General features: G+C 52.0%; 1 protein-coding gene across 1 annotated transcript in view; it reads left to right on the top strand.

The window, feature by feature from the left end:
• The window catches only part of MDN1 (midasin AAA ATPase 1), a 2,142,100-nt gene that overhangs the window by 1,644,844 nt on the left and 474,599 nt on the right, over positions 1–22,657 (top strand). The window lies entirely within an intron of this gene.

Here is a 22,657-nt window from a genome sequence, read left to right on the forward strand (position 1 = left end):
ATCCAGGAAGGGAACCTTAAACTAATACATCTATTCAATGTGCTCTAGATGCTGCAGACACAGCCTCCCGAGCTATCCATACCAGTATTCTTTTGCGCAGACATGCATGGCTACGTACTTCGGGGTTCAAACCCGAAGTTCAAACTACCATATTAAACCCACCCTTTGATCAGGAACATTTATTTGGGCCTAGTGTAGATTCATCTTTAGAGAAGATGAAAAAAGATACTGATACTGCCAAAGCAATGGGAGCTTTGCCATCGCAAACTCTCTGAAGTTGTTTTCGTCGCTCCTTTTATAGGGACGCCTCTAGAGGTTTTACCACTGTCAACTCCTCCACCTCCTATAAAAAGTCCCACCCAGACCTCCTCCACCAGACGTTATTACAGAGGAGGCTCCAGGGGCAATAACATCAAAGGTAGAGGCAAAACTATCAATTTCTCGCATTGCCTCCACCTTCAAACAGTGACTAACCTCCACTCACCCCGGACTATTATACTCCGGTCTGGGGACGATTGCTACAGTTCCTACTTGTCTGGAACACTATTACCACTGTCAGGTGGGTGAGACAAATCATAGAATCCTGTTTTTGCCTGGAGCTCACTTCGACTTCCCTAAACATGCCACCCAAACAGCGTCGAATGTCAACAGAACATTTAACACTTCTAAAACAAGAGGTGCGTTCCCTCCTACAAAAACCACTTTGCCTGCATCATCAAAACACAGGGGTTTACTCCCTGTATTTTATCATTCCAAAGAAGGACAGAACCCTCAGGCCCATTTTGGACCTCAGACCATTAAACCGCTACGTACAATCAGACCATTTTCATATGGTCACACTTCAACAGGTCCTTCTTCTACTCAAACAAGGCAATTTCCTTGCCACCTTAGATCTCAAGGACTCCTACTTCCACATTCCCATTCATCCTGCTCACAAGAAATATCTTTGGTTTATAGTGGACAGTCAGCATGATCAGTTCAAGGTTCTCCCATTCGGAGTCACCACAGTACCCAGAGTCTTCACAAAATGTCTGGCAGTGGTTGCAGCCTACTTAAGAAGACAACAAATGCATGTCTTCCCAAACTTGGATGACTGGTTCATAAAAGCCAAGTTGCATACCCAGTGTGTAAATCACACATGCACCTTAATCCAAATACTCCACGACTTAGGGTTTACAATAAACCTCAGAAAGTCTAACCTCCAACCGTCCCACATCCAACAATATCTAGGTGCCACAATAAACACCTCAAAAGGCCTTGCATATCCCAATCCAGCCAGGATAGCAAGCATGCAAGCCCTTATAACAAAATTCGAGCTGCAACACTCACTTCTAGCTCAAGTGTTTATGCAGCTAATAGGGATGATGGTCTCTTGTATATTCATAGTACCTCATGCAAGATTCCAGATGCGCCCTTTACAGGAATGCTTAGCACGTCAGTGGAACCAAGCTCAAGGTCAGCTAACAGATCTGGTGTTGGTGGACGGCCGCACACATCGCTCTGCAGTGGTGGAAGACCCAAAACCTTTCCAAAGGGCAACCGTTCCTAGAGCCGGTTCCATAAATCGTGCTAACAGCGGACGCATCGCTCGCCAGCTGGGGAGCTCAACTACATCACACCACACAGGGCACATAGACACCTCACCAGAAGCTACTCCACATCAATCATTTGACGTTACTGGCAATCTTTCTGGCATTAAAATCATTCCAGAAAGACATATCCGGCAAAGCTGTCTTAGTCCAGACGGACAATATAACAGCAATGTATTATTTACAAAGGGGGGGGAAGAATCAAATGGCAGATCTGTTAAGTCGTCAAAGCCAACAGATTCCCGAGTGTCAACTTCATCCTCAAGTTCTTCAACCGTTTTTCCAAATTTGGGGTCATTCAGAGATAGATCTCTTCAACACACATTCAGACGCAAAATGCCCAAGATTCGCCACCAGATATCCACACCTATACAAAGGCAATGCGAAATGGATGAATTGGTCAGGCAGATTTGCGTACGCTTTTACGCCTCTCCCACTCATTCCATTAGTGCTGCGCAAGCTGCAACAACAGTCACTAACACTGATCCTAGTTGCTTCAACATGGGCCAGGCAGCCATGGTACACAACATTACTGGAACTATAAGTAGTCCCGCACCAAAACGTGCACCTCTCCCCACAACTCTTAACGCAGAACCATGGAGAGATCAAACATTCAGATCCAGCACAGCTCAACCTAGCGATCTGGCTCCTGAAGTCCTAAAATTAGGTTACCTCAATCTTCCAACTGATTGTATGAACATTATCAAAGAGGCTAGGCGCCCCACCACTAGAGCCTGCTCTGCAGCCAAGTGGAAGAGATTGTTATATACTGCACCAATAACACAATCAATCCTCTAGATGCGTCCTTCAACACATCATATGTTACCTCCTGCATCTTCAAAGATGTAATCTAGCATACACATCAATTAGATTACATCTCGCTGCCTTAGCAGCTTAGCTGCAAAATAGACAACATTTGTCATTGTTCAAAGTACCTGCCATTAAAGCATTTATGGAAGGCCTCAAAAGAATAATTCCTTCCATGGTACCACCCTTTCCAGGGTGGAATCTAAACATCGTCCTCACTAGATTAATGGGTCCTCCATTCGAACCTCTACATAAATGTGAGCTACTATTTCTTACATGAAAAGTCGCCTTCCTTGTGGCCATCACATCTCTCAGAAGAGTTACAGGCACAAACTATTCAAGAACCATTTTTACAACTCCATCATAACAAAGTGGTCCTTAGGACAAATCCCAAATTCCTTCCTAAAGTCATTTCCCCCTTCCATCTCAACCAATCTGTTGAGTTGCCAGTGTTCTTCTCACAGCCACAAGCTCTTCATACGCTGGACGGAAAAAGAGCACTTCTTTACTATATTGACAGAACTTTTTCACAAAACAACTTTTTGTATCCTTCTCGCCATCGCATATAGGCAATCCCATATCAAAGTCTGGAATTGCAAGGTGCATTGTCAAATGTATACAAATTTGCTATCACAAAGCAAAACGTACACTATCTATTCCCTTGGATGACATCTGCAAAACAGATACATGGTCTACACCGCACACATTCACAAAACACTATTTTGTAGATGTACAGGCAAAACAACAAGCTGGTGTGGGCCAGGCTGTACTCAAAACACTATTTCAGTCTACTGCAACAGATACTGGTGGTTGCTGCTAAGGGAGAGTACTGCTATGCAGTGTATGCATAGTGTGTGATCTGCAGCTCATATGCCTCGAACAAAAAATGCTACTAACTAGTATGCATCTGTTCTTGGCATGTAGAGCTGCAGATTCACACACACCCACCCGCCTCCCTGGCTACCTTTATCTGTCCCAGTATTATCTTATTTAAATACATCGAATAGGCATCTTTTTCTGGTTCTTACAAAACTCCATAATTTCCCTTCTTGGCGAAAAAACTGTCTGAAGATGGAGTCTATGCCCATGCACACTATTGTCCACAGGAGGAGTCACCTTTCTCTTGACTTCCAAAGACTTCTTCCAAGACAACAACAAAGTGCAAACATACGGGCCCAACACCACCCGGCGATATATGCGTAGTGTGCGAATCTGCAGCTCTACATACCAAGAACAGATTCATACTGGTAAGTAGCATTTTCCTTCTGCATCTTCTGACGTGGCTCCGGAGCTTGGTCACTTATTTTCTTTGTCTGTTACAGAAAGTTCTTTGCCATATTTTTGACAGTGTGTAAGAAACAATGTCTCCCCCTAAAACGGCAGACTTCAAACTCTGCAAAGACTGCCATAAGCAGGTCTGTCTTAGGTGTCTGGACTCCTCACGCTTCTCAAAGTACTGGACTTTGAAGGCTCCATGTACTTCTTTACAGTCTATGCAGAGCGATACAAAAGGGGATGATTGGCGGAACGTTTGAGCAAATCAAACACTCACCCCCAGTCAACTGATCTGGGTTTAATCCATCACCATTCTTTAGCTCACTCAGCCACCCCAGTTCAGACATGGCTATATGCAAATCAGTCTGACCCTGTGCCTCATGGGAACAGTCCCGCCCGAACTGCCAAGCCATGTCTTCCCTGGACCGGAAACAAGCATCCTGGGACCGGTTTCGGATTCATAATCCTCATCAGCCAGGCTATGTTGAATCCAGTGGCCAAGTGAGCAAGGGACTCACGTCTGAGTATACCCTTCCAACTAAGGGCGAACAAAGCGATACAAAAGGGGATGATGAACGGAGCGTTTGAGCAAATCAAACACTCACCCCCAGTCAACTGATCTGGGTTTAATCCATCACCATTCTTTAGCTCACTCAGCCACCCCACTCCATTTCCCTTGTTGGCGAAAAAACAATCTGAAGATGGAGTCTATGCCCATGCGCACTATTGACAACAGGAGGAGTCACCTATCTCTTGACTTCCCAAGACTTCTTCCTAGACAACCACAAAGTGCAAGCATCCGGGCCCAACACCATATGGCGATCTATGCTTAGTGTGCGAATCGGCAGCTCTACATACCAAGAACAGATGCATACTGGTAAGTAGCATTTTCCTTCTGCATCTTCTGACATGGCTCCGGTGCTTGGTCACTTATTTTCTACGCACATAAAATGTTGCCCTGTACCCATCTATTCATAGCATGTAGTGCTGTATATTCACATGTGCCCTCCCTCCTACCCCGAAACAATTGAAAATCCAACAAGTTTTCCACTTTCTATCCCTCCAAAATATACAACACATATATTCTGTCTTAGTTCACTACACTCCAATGTTATTATTTTTATTGTTAGCTTAGTGCGCAGCTACCCGAAGGCGTCCCGGCGCTAGCGTCTAGACAGGGGTTTACAGCGGACTATGCACTAAGTTGCCGGAAGAGCCAGGTCTTAAGGAGTTTTCGAAAGGTAACAAATGGGATTCAGCACGAAGGTAGGGGGGCATTGTATACCACAATCTGGCCACATTATAGACAAATGACCCACCTTCACATCTGGCTCTAATTATTTTCGGGATCACTGCTAGGTGGAGATGGGCAGAATGAAGGCACCTTCGAGGGAGATGGGGGTGATCAGAGTTCTGTTAATAGCTGAGCCACTGCTCCAGAAAGTCCTGTGTGCCATGCCCAAGGCCTTGCATTTGATTCTATTGGCAACCGGAAGCCAATGTAGCTTTCATAGGGCTGATTTGACTGATTTATTTTTCGGTACCCCTATTGTCTGGCCGCACAGTTCTGGGCCACTTGGAGTTTCCTTAGCATTGCAGAGGGCGCTCCAAGGAATAAAGAGTTCCCATAGTCCAAGCGTGAGATGACCAGGCCCTGAATCAGGGTTCTCCTGGCACCTATTGGTAGGAGGGGAAGGATCTTGCACTACAATCTCATAGCACCGAAGCAGGCTCCAGTTACTATTATCGCCTGGTCTTCAAATTTAAGGGAACTATTAAGCCAGACACCCAGGCTTTGTATCTTGGATTTTGGAGAAGGGGCTGGTCCCAGACAGTTTGGCCAGATCTGTTTAAGATCAAGGCCAGAGGTGTTACCCAGTAGCATTAGTTCGGTCTTTTCCCCATTTAGCTTAAGGCCCGAGTGTTCCATCCATGATGCCCCGTCTTCCATACAGGGTTCTAAGTCAGAGAAGTGGTTGGGGGGGCCTTTGAGGGAGATTACCAGTTGGGCATCATCTGCATAGGTGATGAGTTTTATCCCGTAAGGCAGAATGCTGTCAGCGAGAGGTTGCATATACACATTGAATAAAGTTGGGCTCAGGGAGGAACCCTGGGGGACTCCACAATTGAGTCCCAAGAGCTCTAGACCTAGCTTCCCCTGAGAAGACCTGAAAGGTCCTATTCTCTAGGTAAGATTGAATACACTTGAGAGCCTCCCCTGAAACGCCTCTCCTCCTGAATCTCTCCCCTAGTATGTTAAAGTTCTCTGTATCAAACGCAGAGCTTAAATCAAGGAGGATGATGGCCACTGCTCCCCCCTGATCAAGGATACGTTTGGATTCCTCAACCACAGCGAACAGAGCAGTTTCCGTGCCATGTAGCGGGTTGAAGCCCGTTAGTGTGGCATGGCGAAGTGCAATAACTTTCAGAGAGGCTTAAATTCACATGTTTTTCTAAAGCTTTAATGATTGCTGGAAGCAGAAATTTTGAGCGGTAGTTCCCTAGATCATCCGGATCCAGATTCGTTTTTTTTTTTTTAGTATTAAATCAGTTTTATTGGCAAAGTACAAAAACAAATAACACAGACAGGGATTGCCTTCAGCCCATAGATAGTACAGTTATACAAGCAAGTCAGTGGCAATAACAGCTCTTCAAGTATTAAACACAGCAAGCTGCCTACAACCCATCAGGGCCGGCTGCGTCGTAAGAAAGGGTGGGCGCCGAAGACTCCACGTACTAGCCCTTGTGATGATGAAAGGATCGGGAGGCCATCCACCACAGCCCGTTCCCTAGAGGCAACCACCCCTCCGTGTGGCCTGCGTTATTGGGTCTGTGTTTCGTTGACAAATGAATGCACAATCAGACATGGCACAATGTCACGAGGCCGTAGCCGTGTGCAGCATCGATAGTCATGCAACCAGAAAACAGCTCACGTCTGCCTGGCCACGCTCAAGAGGAAAGTCAATGCCAATGTGTAGGCCACATCCTGGGTCAACTAAAATACAAATAGAGAAAACGAAAACACCCTATCCCACCCTACTCCCCATACCCAACCCTCCCCCACCCCTGTTCCAGGTCCATCACTCCCCATAGTAAGATGGCAGGTCCCCTATAAGCACTTCAACCATCCATCTGGGACAACCGCAGCAAGCGTAGATATCTGGGACATGTAACCTCTCTAAATTCCGTGGCTAATAGGGATAGAAACCGCTTCCACAATTCTGCATACTTAGCACCTTCTCCAGCTTTCATCAAGGACAGCTTTTCCATACCCAGAACTGTCCAAAGGCGGTGTAGCCACCCCTGGAATGTGTGTGGTACGCCAGCATGACAGGATGTTCTGTAACGCTGACCCTAGAGCAATGGCAATCAAGCGACCCCCTTCGTGATCTCAACGGGTAAGTAATGGGATTAGGCAGACCCAATAAAGAGGGAAACAGCGAGATTTCCGTATCAATATGTGAATCTATCTCATCGAGAACTACTTTCCAGTACCCCTGGAGTTGGACACAATCCCATAGAAGATGGACCAGCGTACCCCTCTCTCCACACCTGCGCAATTCAGTGCAAAAAAAGGCCAGTAGGTTCAGCAAATAGCTACTGACCGGATGTGTTGGGCTACATGTTTCTGCGGTTATTTAAAGATCCACAAGGTATCTACCGCTTCATCAGGACCTATGTATTTTGCTACTGCTTAGAAAAGAAATACAACAAAATTGATACAGATATCACCTGTTCAATCCTGGTAGTCCTCCTATGTGTGCAGGGGATGTCCCAGTACGCAAATTGTTTTTAACATTGGAAGTAGTCGGCACCAGAATAAAGTATTTTTGCGCTCACTCTCCAATTTTAATAGAGCACTGTTCCTTTTTCCCATCTGTTTAATGCCCTGCTTTCAGTTACTAACACCAGACATTTGTGCCCCTTACCCTATAGAACTAGCCATTCCCATTTACACCAAGTGAGGTGGCAACAACAAAGACTCTCCACTTTGGGAAGTGATTCAAATGATGAAAGGGCGGCAAACGAAGAGTAACTGATGGATATCTTCCCACACAATGCGATATCCTGTTGTGTGCTCTACTAACACACTTAGAGTACACATTAAGTCATCTTTGACACACATAGATTCATTTTAGACCCACAGTTATTCTTTTTGTAGTACGTATTATGTTTAGGGGGTAGTAACTGTGTGGTCGTTAAATATTCCCTAGGACACTCCACCCACCTGTTTGTTATTGTTGTTTTTTAGCCACCTTACCCAACAATCCAGCTCACTGCGGACCATATGGCGCAGTCGCGCATAGTTAATGCGGGCCATGTCCTGCAATGTAGGCGCCAACTGGATCCCTAAATACGGGACTGCATCCAGCGCCCAACAAAAGGGGAAGTGCTCCAGCATATGGGACCGAGTGTGCCCCTCCAAAGAAAGGTCAAGGGCCACCGATTTAGACATAGTGACCTTGAATCCTGACACTTGAGAGAACGCGTCTAGAACATCGACACAGACCGGTAAGGAAGTACTGGGGAGGATAAAGATAGAAGAACGTCATCCGCGTAGAGGCTGATGCTGTGTATATAGACCCCAAACTTAACCCCACGCACCTTCGGGTCAAGTCGCATCGCCTGCGCCAGCGGTTCCATATACAGGGCGAAAAGCAGGGGCGACAGTGGGCACCCCTGTCTCGTGCCCCGCTCAATGGGGAATCGGGGCGAGGAGCAGCCGTTGACTCTGACCGTCGCCGTAGGGCAGGTATAACAATAGAGGACCCAAGTTCGGAACCCGTCGCCCAGCCCCGCCTTCACCAAAACCTGCTCCAATTAAGGCCAGTGTACTCGTTTGATCGCTTACTCAGCATCTATTGCGAGCATCATGTTCGAGGCATGTGGGCTGCTAAATTCATATCTTTGCATTAGATCGCCACCTAGTGTTGGGTCCGGATGATCGCACATTGTTGTCCTGGAAGAGTCTTCGAAGTATCCTGAGATGGGTGGCTCCTCCCCTGGACTACAGTGCGCATGGGCATCGGCTCCATCCCCAGATTGTTTTTTTCCGCCATTGGGTTCGGATGCGGTCTCGACGTCTCTCCGTCGGAACCGAATAAACATCATTTTTTACGGCCAAAAGGCTTTGGGTTTCTTTACGTCGGTATTGTTTGCGTTCGGTCTCGAGTTTCTTCCGTCTCTCGGAGCCGGAATCACCGGAGTTTCTAACTACTCTTCGGACATCGAGGCCTTCTCATCGCGACTCGACACTAAGTTCCCAACATGGAGCGGAGTCCGTTTAAACTCTGTCCGCTCTGTGGGTCCAAATACCCACATGTAGATGTACACCCGGTCTGCAATAAGTGCCTTTCTCCAGACCATGATGAAGGAAGTTGCCGGGCCTGTGCGAAGTTCAGGTCGAAGAAAACTCTAACGATTCGGCGCGCGGTGCGCCTTGTGGCCAAACAGACGGCCCCGGATCCGGATAACATCTTCGGCGACCAAGAAGAAGAAGACCAGAGCCATCATCTTCAAATCTCCCCGCCTGAGACGGAGGTCGAGGCCGATCCGGAATATGACGACGACGGAGTCGTGGGTCAGGGCCTTGAATACGTCGACGAGGTAGGGGACGACGTGATGGTTTATGGGGCCGAGGAAGATAGCTCAGGGGACGAGCTATGCCCCGAAGTTGAAGAACATCAGGAGGGGGTCGCGGGATCGCCTGTCGGCCTTACCCAAGACCCTGTAGCGCAAGCCACGGCCCCGCCTGTCGGCCCGGCCACGGACATACTTGCTGCGCCTAGGGTTTCGAAACCGAAACTGAAAGCAACGGTCTCGACTACACCTAAGATGGCCGACCCGAAACCGAAACCGAAAGTTAAGGACTCGAACGTCCCTAAGATGGCGGTCGTAACGGCGAAAACAAATAAACCGGCGGCCTTATCGACTCCGTCGACCTCCGGTCCGCAGAAGTCGAAGAAGCACGGCGATTCCACGGGGTCGAAATCGGCGCCGGAGGAGAGATCCTCTAAAAAGGGGGGCACGCACAAGACAAGCGCGCCGGCGCCGGCGAAGCCAGCTAAGGCGACCGACACTGCCCCGGCTCCATCGGGGACATCTGCGCATCGATCCAGGGACTCGGGGTCGGCGCCGTCCATCCCTCCAAAGGACCAACGGAACGTCGCATCCGAAGGCAAGGCCACCTCATCGGTGCCAAAGACATCGGTCACCGACGCATCTCTCGTGGCTGCTTCACTACAAAGAATTAAGGACAAGGTTCTTTCCTCGTCGACGCCAACGCCGTCGACGCAGAAGGCGGCAGACGTCCCGGTCAAGCCGGCAAGTAAGCTCCTTTTCCTTCTACCGCCAAAAGTGGTGCCAAAGGCCTTTTCCTCGAAATCGACGCCAAAGAAGTCGGATTCCTCTACGGCGGGGACATCTTCGGGTCAAGTGCTCGACCCTGAAGAGGATTCGGAGTGTTTTATAGACGCGGACACGGGGAAGTTAACTCTTTATAAGAGGAAGATCACTTCGCAGCCGGTGGAATCCTACATCATTCCCCTAAAGAAGAAGAAGGTTCCACAGGACGCATCAGGCCTCATGGAACCTATTCTACCTCCTGTGGGAAGGAGCCCAACACCGTCTCCAGACCACTCTGACAGTGGGGACTATGGTGAAGATGAACAATACACGTTCCCAGTAAATGAACCTGATGCACAGCCAGATTCTTATTATGGCATTGGGGACCAAGGCAACCAAGATGTGGGGCAAGACCCACAGTCCTTCAGTACACGTGCATCCCCTACGGAGGATTCAGCAGGTTTTCATGCACTGATTGAGAGGGCAGCTGCTAATCACGACGTGGACATGCATGCTGACCCAGTTGAGGAAGACTTTCTATTCGACACTTTTTCAGTTTCAGAAAGAAATGTAAAGACACTGCCTATGCTCAAAGGGGTCCTCAAGCACGCTGCGGACATCTTTAAAGAGCCTACCAGGGCAAGGGTGGTCAACCCACGTATTGAAAAAAAGTACAGACCAGCCCCTGCAGACCCTGCATACATTCGAGGACAGTTGCCGCTTGACTCCTTGGTGGTAGCAAACGCACGCAAGAGGGCCAACTCCCAAACAACGGGTGAAGCTCCTCCCCCGGATAAGGAGTCCAAAGTGCTAGAGGCAGGAGGCAAAAGAGTGGCTGCACAGGCTGCCAATTTCTGGCGTATTGCAAATACACAGGCACTACTGGCACGTTATGATCGATCACATTACGACACACTAGAGCAAATTGTAGAACACCTGCCTCCGCAGTTTCAAGAGGGCACCAGAATGCTTATACAGGAGGGACAACTGATCTCCAACGCGGCCATAAAGTGCGCACTTGATGTCGCGGACACGGCCGCTAGGGCCGTTAACACCAGTGTCATGCTCAGAAGACAGGCTTGGCTCCGCATATCGGGGTTCAAACCTGACATTCAAACAACCATACTTAATCAACCAGTCAATCCAGATAGACTGTTTGGTCCAGATGTTGACACCACCCTGGAAAAGATTAAAAAGGACACCGAAACTGCTAAATCGATGGGGGCCCTACAATCTCAGCAGTTTCGGGGCAATAATTTTCGTCGCTCAGGTGCCCGTGGAGTCACCAGAGGACAGATGGGTCAACAGTCACAGTTCCCTAGAGGTGGAGCACAGTCCTCGTACCCCAAACAAAACAAGAGGGGCTACAGGGGAAACAGCAACAAAGGACGTGGCAAAGGAGGCAACAATTCACGCTCCTCTGCCCCAAGCAACCAGTGACTCTCTGTCACTGCCCCCCGACCATTTAACACCTGTCGGGGGGAGAATACAGCAGTTCCTGCCCGTCTGGACCAACATCACCACAGACAGGTGGGTGCGACAACTTATACAGTACGGTTATTGTCTAGAGTTACAGTCCACTCCACCCAACATTCCGCCAAGGCAAAGACCTATGTCCGCAGAGCACTTGCACTTATTGCAGCAGGAAGTGTTGGTGATGCTGCAAAAAGGGGCAATCGAGCTCGTGCCAGTGGGGGAGGAAGGCACAGGGGTTTATTCTCTGTACTTCCTCATTCCAAAGAAGGATGGATCTCTCAGACCAATTCTGGATCTCCGTCCCCTCAATCTGTACATACTGTCAGAGCATTTCCACATGCTTACACTGCAGCAGATTCTTCCTATGTTAAACAAAGGAGACTTCTTAGCAACCTTAGATCTCAAGGATGCTTATTTCCACATTCCATTACATCCGTCCCACAGAAAGTACCTCAGGTTCACTATCCAGGGCGCGCATTATCAGTTCAAAGTCCTACCCTTCGGAGTCACGACTGCCCCAAGGGTCTTTACCAAGTGTCTGGCGACTGTAGCAGCGCACCTCAGGAGGCAGAACATCCATGTCTACCCCTACCTAGACGACTGGCTCGTTCAAGCCAGATCGGAACAGCAGTGCGCCGCGGACATGTCGACTACCATTCACCTCCTTCACGACCTGGGTTTCTCGTTGAATTACCCGAAGTCACACCTTCAGCCGGCACACGTCCGGCAGTTTCTGGGTGCGACGATCAATACCCTGACGGCCTCGGCACGACCAAACCAGGTCAGGATAGACGGCATGCAGTCCTTAATCCAGAAGTTCAGACCGGGACACTCGCTTCCAGCAAGAGTGTTCATGCAGTTGATAGGCATGATGGCCTCCTGCATCTTCATAGTCCCTCACGCACGGTTGCATATGCGCCCGCTCCAGGAGTGCTTAGCAAATCAGTGGACACAGGCTCAGGGGCAATTAACAGACCTAGTGTTGGTTACCAGTCGGGCATACAACTCTCTGCATTGGTGGACTCCACACAACCTTTGCAAGGGCCGACTGTTCCAGGAGCCAGTGCCACAGGTTATCCTGACAACGGACGCATCTCTCCAGGGATGGGGAGCACACCTGCTCACTTACACAGTGCAGGGACTATGGACGACGCAGCAACAGAAGATGCACATCAACTATCTGGAACTGATGGCGATCTTCATGGCGCTCAAGTCCTTCATTGTACATCTGTGCAACAAAGTGGTGTTAATCCGGACGGACAACATGACCGCGATGTACTACATCCAAAAGCAGGGGGGCACCCACTCACCACAGCTGTCTCACCTGGCTCAGAGCATGTGGAAGTGGGCCATTCAGAGGAACATCTTCCTCATGGCAGAACACCTCCCGGGGAAGGACAATCAGATGGCGGATCTGCTCAGCAGATACAGTCATCAAATGCACGAGTGGGAGATACATCCATCGGTACTCCAGCCGTACTTCCAAAGGTGGGGGCGTCCAGACATAGACCTGTTCGCCACAAGGGAAAACGCAAAATGCCAAAGCTTCGCCGCCAGGTTCCCACACCCCCAATCGCAGGGCAATGCGATATGGATGAACTGGTCAGGCAAATTTGCTTACGCTTTTCCCCCGACACCCCTGATACCACTGGTGGCGAGGAAACTACGGCAACACTCCATGACACTCATCCTAGTTGCTCCAACGTGGGCGCGCCAAGCATGGTACACCACGTTCCTCGAGCTCTCAGTGGTCCCGCATCAAAGACTGCGCCTCACGCCCAGACTTCTGACGCAGAACCATGGAGAAATTCAGCATCCAGATCCGCAACAGCTCAACCTAGCGATCTGGCTCCTGAAGTCTTAGAGTTTGGATACCTGAACCTCCCTCCTGAATGCATGAACATCATCAAGGAGGCGAGGAAGCCGTCAACCAGAGCATGCTATGCCGCAAAATGGAAGCGTTTTGTCATTTACTGTGCAAACAATGACATAAACCCGCTAGATGCATCTATCCCTAACATCATTTGCTATCTGTTACACCTTTACAAGTGCAAACTAGCGTACACTTCTATTCGGATACATCTATCCGCCATCGCAGCTTACCTTCAAAATAGGCAGCATCTCTCAGTCTTCAGGGTGCCTGCAATTAAAGCGTTTCTTGAAGGACTGAAACGAGTCATTCCACCAAGAACACCGCCAGCTCCCGTGTGGAACCTCAATGTGGTCCTCACCAGGCTGATGGGACCACCGTTTGAGCCAATGCACTCGTGCGAACTGCAATTCCTAACGTGGAAAGTTGCTTTCCTAATTGCCATTACGTCACTAAGACGCGTAAGTGAGTTGCAAGCACTCACGATACAAGAGCCTTTCATCCAAATTCATCCAAATAGGGTGGTACTACGTACTAACCCCAAATTCCTTCCAAAGGTGGTGTCACATTTTCATCTCAACCAAACTATCGATTTGCCTGCATTCTTCCAGAACCCACAAACAGTGGCGGAAAGGATGCTCCATACCTTGGACGTACGGAGGGCATTGATGTACTACATAGACAGGACACAACACTTTAGGAAGACGAAACAACTCTTTGTTGCCTTCTCACCACAACACAAAGGCAACCCAATTTCCAAAGCAGGAATAGCCAGATGGATTGTTAAGTGCATCCAAATCTGTTATCATAAAGCCAAGCGCACTTTAACAATACCCCCAAAGGCACACTCCACACGCAAGTTGGGGGCATCCATGGCTTTCCTTGGTAACATTCCTCTAGAGGATATTTGCAGAGCAGCCACGTGGGTTACACCACATACCTTTACAAAACACTACTGTGTTGATGTACATTCCAAACAGCAAGCGGCTGTAGGGCAGGCTGTTCTCAAGACACTTTTTCAGGTTTCTGCAGCTGGCACGGGCAACCGCCGCTGATGGAGGGACTGCTATGTATTCTATGCAAAGATATGAATTTAGCAGCCCACATGCCTCGAACTGAATATGCTACTTACCAGTATGCATCTGTTCTTGGCATGTAGGGCTGCTAACATTCATATCGCCCGCCCTCCTCCCCGGTGCCTGTCGCAGCTGCAGATATACTATTGTATTCAATCATTAGCATGGACATCCTTTATACTTGCCACTCCATCCTCTGCCACAATGGCGAAAAACAATCTGGGGATGGAGCCGATGCCCATGCGCACTGTAGTCCAGGGGAGGAGCCACCCATCTCAGGATACTTCGAAGACTCTTCCAGGACAACAATGTGCGATCATCCGGACCCAACACTAGGTGGCGATCTAATGCAAAGATATGAATGTTAGCAGCCCTACATGCCAAGAACAGATGCATACTGGTAAGTAGCATATTCATTATTCACCCGCTGTCCGCGTGGCCTTCTCTATTAGGTGTAATGCCCTCTTGGTATTGTCCACTGTTTGGCACTCTGGGATGAATCCCGCCTGATCCGGGTCTATCAGTCCTGGCATCAACAGTGCGAGCCGAGCCGCCAAGATGCTAGTGTAAAAATCTAACACGTTAGTGTTAGATTCCTTACCTTAGAATATCCCCAGGCGTCAGTCTGGATCCGGAAACTTTTGCGCAGCAGTACCCCTGCGCGTCGGTAGGCGTCGTCTGCAGGCGTCCCCTGCGGCTCCGTCGTCGGCGTCGTGCGCCGTGATGACGTCGCTGGAGTATATAGACGCCACCTCCGCGCGCTGACGTCAGTTCTTTTTTTTTCCGCGCCAGTAAGCGCAGATCCGAAGAGCAGTACTCTGGTCTTTTGACCAAGCTTGTTAACTTTCTATTCTCTTTTTGGTGCCTGGTAGGATGCCCGGTTTCAAGAATTGTGACGGTTGTGACCGCACGATGTCGGTCACGGACCATCACCGACTCTGTCTCCGGTGCCTGGGCCCCGACCACGACGTGGACGCCTGCGTCGACTGCCAGGCTCTCACTAACAAGGCTAGACGGGAGCGGTCCCGCAAGCTGCTTGAGCTCCGGGTGTCGGCCCCGCGTCGGGAGCGGTCCCGGTCCGTCCAGAGGTCCAGGGAGCGTTCGAGGGAGCGGTCGCGGAGCCGCGCCGAGCGTTCCGGAAGTCGTCACCATTCGTCGGGCTCTTCAGGTAAGAAACACAAGAAGTCGGGGCGTCGTCATCGTACCCCCGACTCCCCCCGACGCTCGCGCGACGCGGCCGGGGGTTCGGGTGACCCCAACCCTGCGGCTCTGCGAGAGTCGCCGGCGCGGCCTGCCCCATACCCTCCGGTCCCTGGGCACGGTGCGACGCCTGAGGAGATTGAGGCGTTCCTCATGGCCATGAGGGCGCTCAGTTCTCCGACGGGGCCTACGGCGCCTTCGGGCCCAGTGCTACCGTCTGAGGGCCCTAGCGGGTCGGGTGTCCCTGGCTCGACGCCATCGGGTGCTCCGGCCCCGGTGCCGCCGACGGCTCCGACCCCGGCGCCGCGAGGGCCTTGGGGGTCGATGCCGGCTGGCCTACCGGCCGGTCCGGCGCCGGTTCCATCGGGGTCACCCCCGACGCCGTCCCCGCGCGGCGCCGGTTCTCCTGTGCCGGCTTCGGCCGGCTCCGGGCGGCGCCGTCCCCATACCCTCCCCGAATCCGGACGCGGAGTCGGACCGACGTCTATCGACGCCGATGGGGCCTGTGAACCCCGAGGAGCCAGTCTACATTGTTGATTCCGAATATGGAGATGATGAAGAGTACGGGGAAGGTTGGGAGGGGTCTGCGGACCCTCTGTCACGTGAGTGCCAGTATGACCCGGACTGGACAGGTGATTTGGGGGATGCCAGTGGTCTGGACGACTCTCCTAACCCTGGCTTTGTCTCTCCTCCTTCCGTGGCGTCGGAGGCGGGGGCTGCATATTCAGTGGTGCTGATGAGGGCTGCCAAGGCCTTACACCTTGAGCTCCCCGTCGCGGCCGTGAGGCCTAACATCCTCACTGAGGTCTTCAAACCGCAGTCATGCCCACAGGAGCCACTGCTGCCGTTTAACGAAGCCTTGTCAGACGTTCTGTTGGGCACGTGGTCCAGGCCCGCTTCAGGTTCGCCTGTTGATCGGAACGTGGCCAGACGCCACCGTCCTTGTCCGGACGACCCCAAATTCCTGTCCACCCATCCCACCCCTGAGAGTCTGGTGATCCAGGCCTCGACCTCCCAGACCGCATTCCCGTCGGCCCCGCCCGACCGGGAATCTAAGAGGTATGACCAGTATGGCAAGAAGGTCTTCTCGTCCCTGAGTTTGGGACTGCGGTCTTGCAACACCGCTTGCCTCTTGGGCCGCTACGCCCACTCTGTGTGGGATACGGTCGCGGAACTGCTGCCAGAATGCCCCATGGAGGTGAGGGCGAAACTCGGCAAGGCTGTGGCTGAGGGCCGAGACGCAGCTAAATATTCTATACGGTGTGGTCTTGATACGACCGACTCGCTAGGCAGAGCGATGTCCACGACGGTGGCGATTCGTCGCCACGCCTGGCTGAGATCCGCCAACTTTTCGGCAGATGTCCAGAAAGCCTTGATGGACATGCCGTTCGATGGCTGTCGCCTGTTTGGTGACAAGGCGGACCACGCGCTGGAACGCTTCAAGGACTCCAGGGTCACGGCCAAGTCCTTGGGTCTCTCGACCCAGCGCCAGTAAACGGGTTCGTTTCGCTCCTTTCGAGGCCAAGGAAGGGGCGTCCCCATACGTGCTGCCAGCCACGCGCCGCAACAATCCTTTCAACGCGGTGGCGGCCGTGGAAACCGCAGTGGCGGCGGTCGTGGTCAACGGCGGGGTCAGGCCACACCTCCCCCCGCAGCATCTGCCTCCAAATCCTCCTAGTCCGTGCTTTCGGCCCCATGTGACGCAAGTGGGTGGCAGGGTTCGCCATCACCACGCTCACTGGCGCACAATAACATCGGACAGGTGGGTGCTGCAACTCGTCCGAAGGGGCTACTCCCTCCCCTTCGAGACCACTCCTCCAGCCATGCCACCGCAGAACCACCGTGTGTCGGGGGACCACTTGACACTTCTGCAGGAGGAAGTTACGGCCCTCTTGGCCAAGGGGGCCATCGAGCGCGTTCCTGGGCCAGAAGTAGGGCGTGGTTGCTATTCCCACTACTTTCTGGTACCCAAGAAGGACAAGGGGGGCCTACGTCCTATCTTGGATCTACGGAACGTCAACGGCTTCCTCCGGAAGGAGAAGTTCAAGATGTTGACATTAGCTCAGGTCTTGGCTGCTCTAGACCCACAAGACTGGATGGTAGCGTTGGACTTGCAGGATGCGTATTTTCACATCCCCGTCCTGCCGGCCCACCGGCGTTACCTGCGGTTCACGGTAGGCCAGGAGCACTTTCAGTTTATCGTGCTCCCCTTCGGCCTTACAAGCGCCCCACGGGTGTTCACAAAGGTGATGATGGTGGTCGCAGCCCATCTGCGCAGGTTAGGGGTTTCAGTCTTCCCCTACCTAGACGACTGGTTGTTGAAGGCGGGCTCGCCCCAGACAGTCGTCCACCACCTTCAGATGACGGCAGACCTCTTGCACGACCTGGGGTTCTCCATCAATGTGCCGAAATCCCACCTGTGTCCCTCTCAAAAGCTCCTTTTCATCGGAGCGGTTCTGGACTCGGCGCAGTTTCGGGTTTATCCTCCGGAACGGCGGGTCCGGGATATACAGGCTTTGATTCCCATCTTTCAGCCGCTATCCCGGGTTTCGGTCAGGTTGACGCTGCGGCTGCTGGGGCTGATGGCTTCCTGCATCCTTCTGGTGCATCACGCCCGGTGGCGGATGCGGGCTCTGCAGTGGGACCTGAAGTTTCAGTGGGCCCAGCATCAGGGCAACTTGTCCGACCACGTCTTGATCTCGGAGGGCACTGCGAGACAACTGCAGTGGTGGCTTACGGACCGCGATTGGGTCAGAGGCAGATCCCTCTCCCTTCCCCAACCGGAGCACGTTGTCGTGACAGACGCGTCCCTCCAGGGCTGGGGAGGCCACTTGGGAGAGGCGGAGATCAGAGGCATCTGGTCTCCGGCGGAGTCCCGGCTCCATATCAACCTGTTGGAGCTACGGGCGATTCGTCTAGCACTGAAGGCATTCCTCCCCTTTGTCAACGGGAGTGCAGTGCAGGTGTTCACAGACAACACCACCGCCATGTGGTACTGCAACAAACAGGGCGGGGTGGGGTCGTGGACCCTTTGTCAGGAGGCTCTGCGCCTCTGGCAGTGGCTGGAATGTCAGGGCGTGACTTTGACGGTTCAACACCTGGCAGGTTCTCTGAACGCCAGGGCGGACGAACTCAGCCGTCGGTGCTCGATGGATCACGAATGGCGTCTGAACTCGGACGTGGCGCAAGGCCTCTTTCTGCAATGTGGAGAGCCTTGGTTAGATCTATTCGCCACAGAAGAGAATGCGCAATGTCATCAGTTCGGCGCGTTGGAGTTTCCAAGACGGCACTCGCACGGCGACGCCTTTCGGCTCGAGTGGAGTTGCGGTCTGTTATACGCCTTTCCGCCTATACCACTTCTGCCCAGAGTGCTGAAGAAGATCAGGCGCGACCGGGCCCAAGTTATCCTTGTGGCTCCGGACTGGGCTCGAAGGTACTGGTATCCCGAGCTACTCAGCATGTCAGTCGGTCCCCCGATCCGCCTGCCCCTTCAGGAGGACCTTCTGTCGCAGCAGCAGGAGACGGTCCTCCACCCGAACCTGTCCAGTCTCCACCTCCATGCTTGGAGATTGAGCGGCGGCAGTTGAGGCCATTTGCCTTGCCTCCTGAAGTCTGTGATGTAATTCTGGCAGCCAGGCGTCCCTCCACGAAGTCGGTATACGCCTGTCGGTGGAACAGATTTGTGGCATGGTGCACAGCAAAGGCTGTGGATCCTCTTTCTGCCCCTCTTTCCAAGGTTCTTCTGTTTCTTCTCTGTCTTGCCCAGCAGGGCTCTGCTCTGGGCACTATCAAGGGCTACCTTTCGGCCCTTTCAGCCTTTCTACGGCTTCCTGATCAGCCTTCTTTGTTCAAGTCCCCCATTGTAACGAGATTCTTGAAGGGCATCACACACATGTATCCACCTGTTCCGTTTGTGATGCCTCAGTGGGACTTGAACCTGGTTCTGACCTTTTTGATGTGTGCTCCCTTTGAGCCCCTTCATTCTTTTCCTCTCCGTCTCCTGACTTTGAAGACGGCTTTCCTGGTTGCCATCACCTCTGCCAGGAGAGTGAGTGAGCTCCAGGCTCTTTCTGTCCAACCTCCTTTCCTGTCCATTCATCCTGACAAGGTGGTTCTCAGGACTAGACCTTCTTTCCTGCCCAAAGTAGTTTCTGCTTTTCACATCGGGCAGCCCATCACCCTCCCCTCCTTCTTCCCGCCTCCGCATCCCTCAAAGGATGAAGAGCGGCTCCATCGTCTGGACCCAAAACGTGCGCTTTCATTTTATATGGATCGCACACGCCAGTTCCGGGTGGATGACCAACTGTTTGTTGGCTACGTGGGTGCGAAGAAGGGACGGGCGGTGTGTAAACGGACCATCTCTCGGTGGGTCGTTCTGTGCATCAAAGCGTGCTACTCTTTGGCTCGGAAGGAGCCTCCTGTTGGGCTGAGGGCCCATTCCACTCGGGCCACGGCTGCTACTACTGCCCTGGGCCGGGGAGTCCCTTTGCAGGACATTTGCCAGGCGGCTACGTGGGCCTCACTGCACACATTTGCGAGGCACTACTGCCTGGACAGTCAAGTCCGGATGGATGGCTTCTTTGGCCGTTCTGTCCTCCAGGACTTTCTGGTGTAGGAATGTATTGGTTCGCAGACCCACCACCGGGGTTGGTATTGCTGGGGTATCTATTCTAAGGTAAGGAATCTAACACTAACGTGTTTCTTTCAGATGAACAAGTTACTTACCTTCGGTAACGATATATCTGTAAGAAACATTAGTTAGTGTTAGATTCCTTACCGAACCCACCTATCCTCCCCGTTCTGCGAACTGATACCTAGGGTTAAGGACATCCCTTTCAGGGCCCTAGTTTCAAATGGCACCAGTGTGGGTTCTCTCATGGCTCTGCGTTTTCTGGCGCGGAAAAGCTGTGTACAAAGAACTGACGTCAGCGCGCGGAGGCGGCGTCTATATACTCCAGCGACGTCATCACGGCGCACGACGCCGACGACGGACGCGGAGCCGCAGGGGACGCCTGCAGACGACGCCTACCGACGCGCAGGGGTACTGCTACGCAAAAGTTTCCGGATCCAGACTGACGCCTGGGGATATTCTAAGGTAAGGAATCTAACACTAACTAATGTTTCTTACAGATATATCGTTACCGAAGGTAAGTAACTTGTTCTTTAAGGTCAACGTTCAGAAGGGATATGGGGCGATATGCCTCGCATCATGCGTGGTCCTTACCCGGCTTTGAGATAACCGAAATGGTGGCGTCCAGGAGATCCTTCGGGATTGATCCTGGTTCTGCGAAGGAGTTAAAAAGGGCGGTCAATAACGGGGTCACCTGCGAACAAAATGTCTTATAAAAAATGGCAGAAAAGCCGTCCGGTTCCGGCGCTTTTGCTAGTTTGAGGCGTGAAATGGCTGCGAACACCTCCTCTGGCCTAATAGGCCGCTCCAGCTGGGTCCGCCTGCTCGAGTGTCAGGGTTCGGAGGGGAACCGACGCCTAGAATGTTTCTCCCGCAGCCAGGTCAAGGGAAGAGCCAGTATATAGGGAGGTGTAAAAATCACTAAAAGCTGCAGCAATATCCGCGTCCTCAGTAGCCACCCTCCCGTCTCGATCTCCTGAACTGTATGTCTTCGCTGCACTTCCCAGAGCGCGCGTTTCCAGCAGTCGCCCGCCTCTATCTCCCCCGGTGTAGTACATGTGTCGCACCCTTTAGGCCGCGTATTCCGCCCGGTCCTGATCCAGGGCCGCCAATTGCTGCCTGACCTGTCGTAGCTGCCACCATACCCTCGGCGCTCCGGTCCGTTGGTGCATGTGCTCTAATTCCCGCGTCTTTTGCATGAGCTCTTCCCTCTTGCGCGCCCTTTCCGCATTCTCGGCCACCTAAAGCACAATGAACTCGCCAAGCAGTACCGCCTTAAGTGCCGCCCAATGTGTAGCTAATGACGTGTCTGCTGTGCTGTTGTGTGATAGGTACTCCCTAATGCCCCCCCCCCCCAATCTTTTCCACCACTTCCTCATGGTGTAACAGCGTGTCATGCAGCTTCCAGCAGCATGTAGCTTGTGTCATTGGAGGGAGGGAGAACACCGCCACCAGGGGCGTATGATCAGACAGAGCCGCAGCACCTATTTCGGCCTCAGTGGAAAGTGCTTGGAGTAACGAGGAAGCTAAAAAATAATCCCGGCGCACATAGGTTTTGTGAGCGTTAAAATATATGTATTCCCGTGTGCCTGGGTGAAAGATCTACCATGCCCATCTCGCTCAGTCTAGCCCCTCAGCGGAGAGGGTCCCTGTCTGAGATGAGCGCTGACCTGATCTGTCCAGTAGAGAATCCAATACCAGGTTCAGGTCCCCTCCCACCAGAATGTCGGTCGGGGGAAGTGGCCACCTCGCTAAGGGCAGAGTGAAAGAACTTCTCTTGGCCTTCGTTAGGGGCATAGATAGAACAGATCGACAAGACCGCCCCCAAGGGAGAATCTATAAGACAGCAGCCTCCCCTTCACCTCCACTCCCCTCTGCAGGACCTTCCTTCTGAAACGCTGGGCCACTAATATCCCTACCTCTGCAGTTTTAGTGGAAGCAGAAGTAAAAAATTGTTGTGGGAAACCGCGGGACCGCAGCCTCTAACAGTCCCTCTGCAGTAGATGGGTCTCCTGCAGAAGGCAAATATCAGCCTTAGAAGCCTCCAGGAAAGAGAGGACGGCCTTCCGTTTCACAGTATTATTTAGTCCTCGCACATCCAGTGTGAGGATTCGCAATTCAGTAACAGGCATGTTTCGCATTGAGGGCAACACTCTCCACAACCAGATGAAACACAGCACTGGCCTGAACCCCCCTCCCCTAAAGAGCAGCCCACCCCTCGATGAACACCACAGGCCGAGCCCTCTGCCATCCGAAAGGGATGAAACCCTACAACTCCCTGGAAGGAACCCCAGGACCTGGAACCCCCCCCCCCCCAACAAAACTCCCTGAGAGGAACACAGAAAACACCCAACATTTCAAAACGTACGTATTGTCCATCATCCGTAGG

The sequence above is a fragment of the Lissotriton vulgaris genome, chromosome 6 (assembly GCF_964263255.1).
Source record: "Lissotriton vulgaris chromosome 6, aLisVul1.2, whole genome shotgun sequence".
Taxonomy (NCBI): Eukaryota; Metazoa; Chordata; class Amphibia; order Caudata; family Salamandridae; genus Lissotriton; species Lissotriton vulgaris.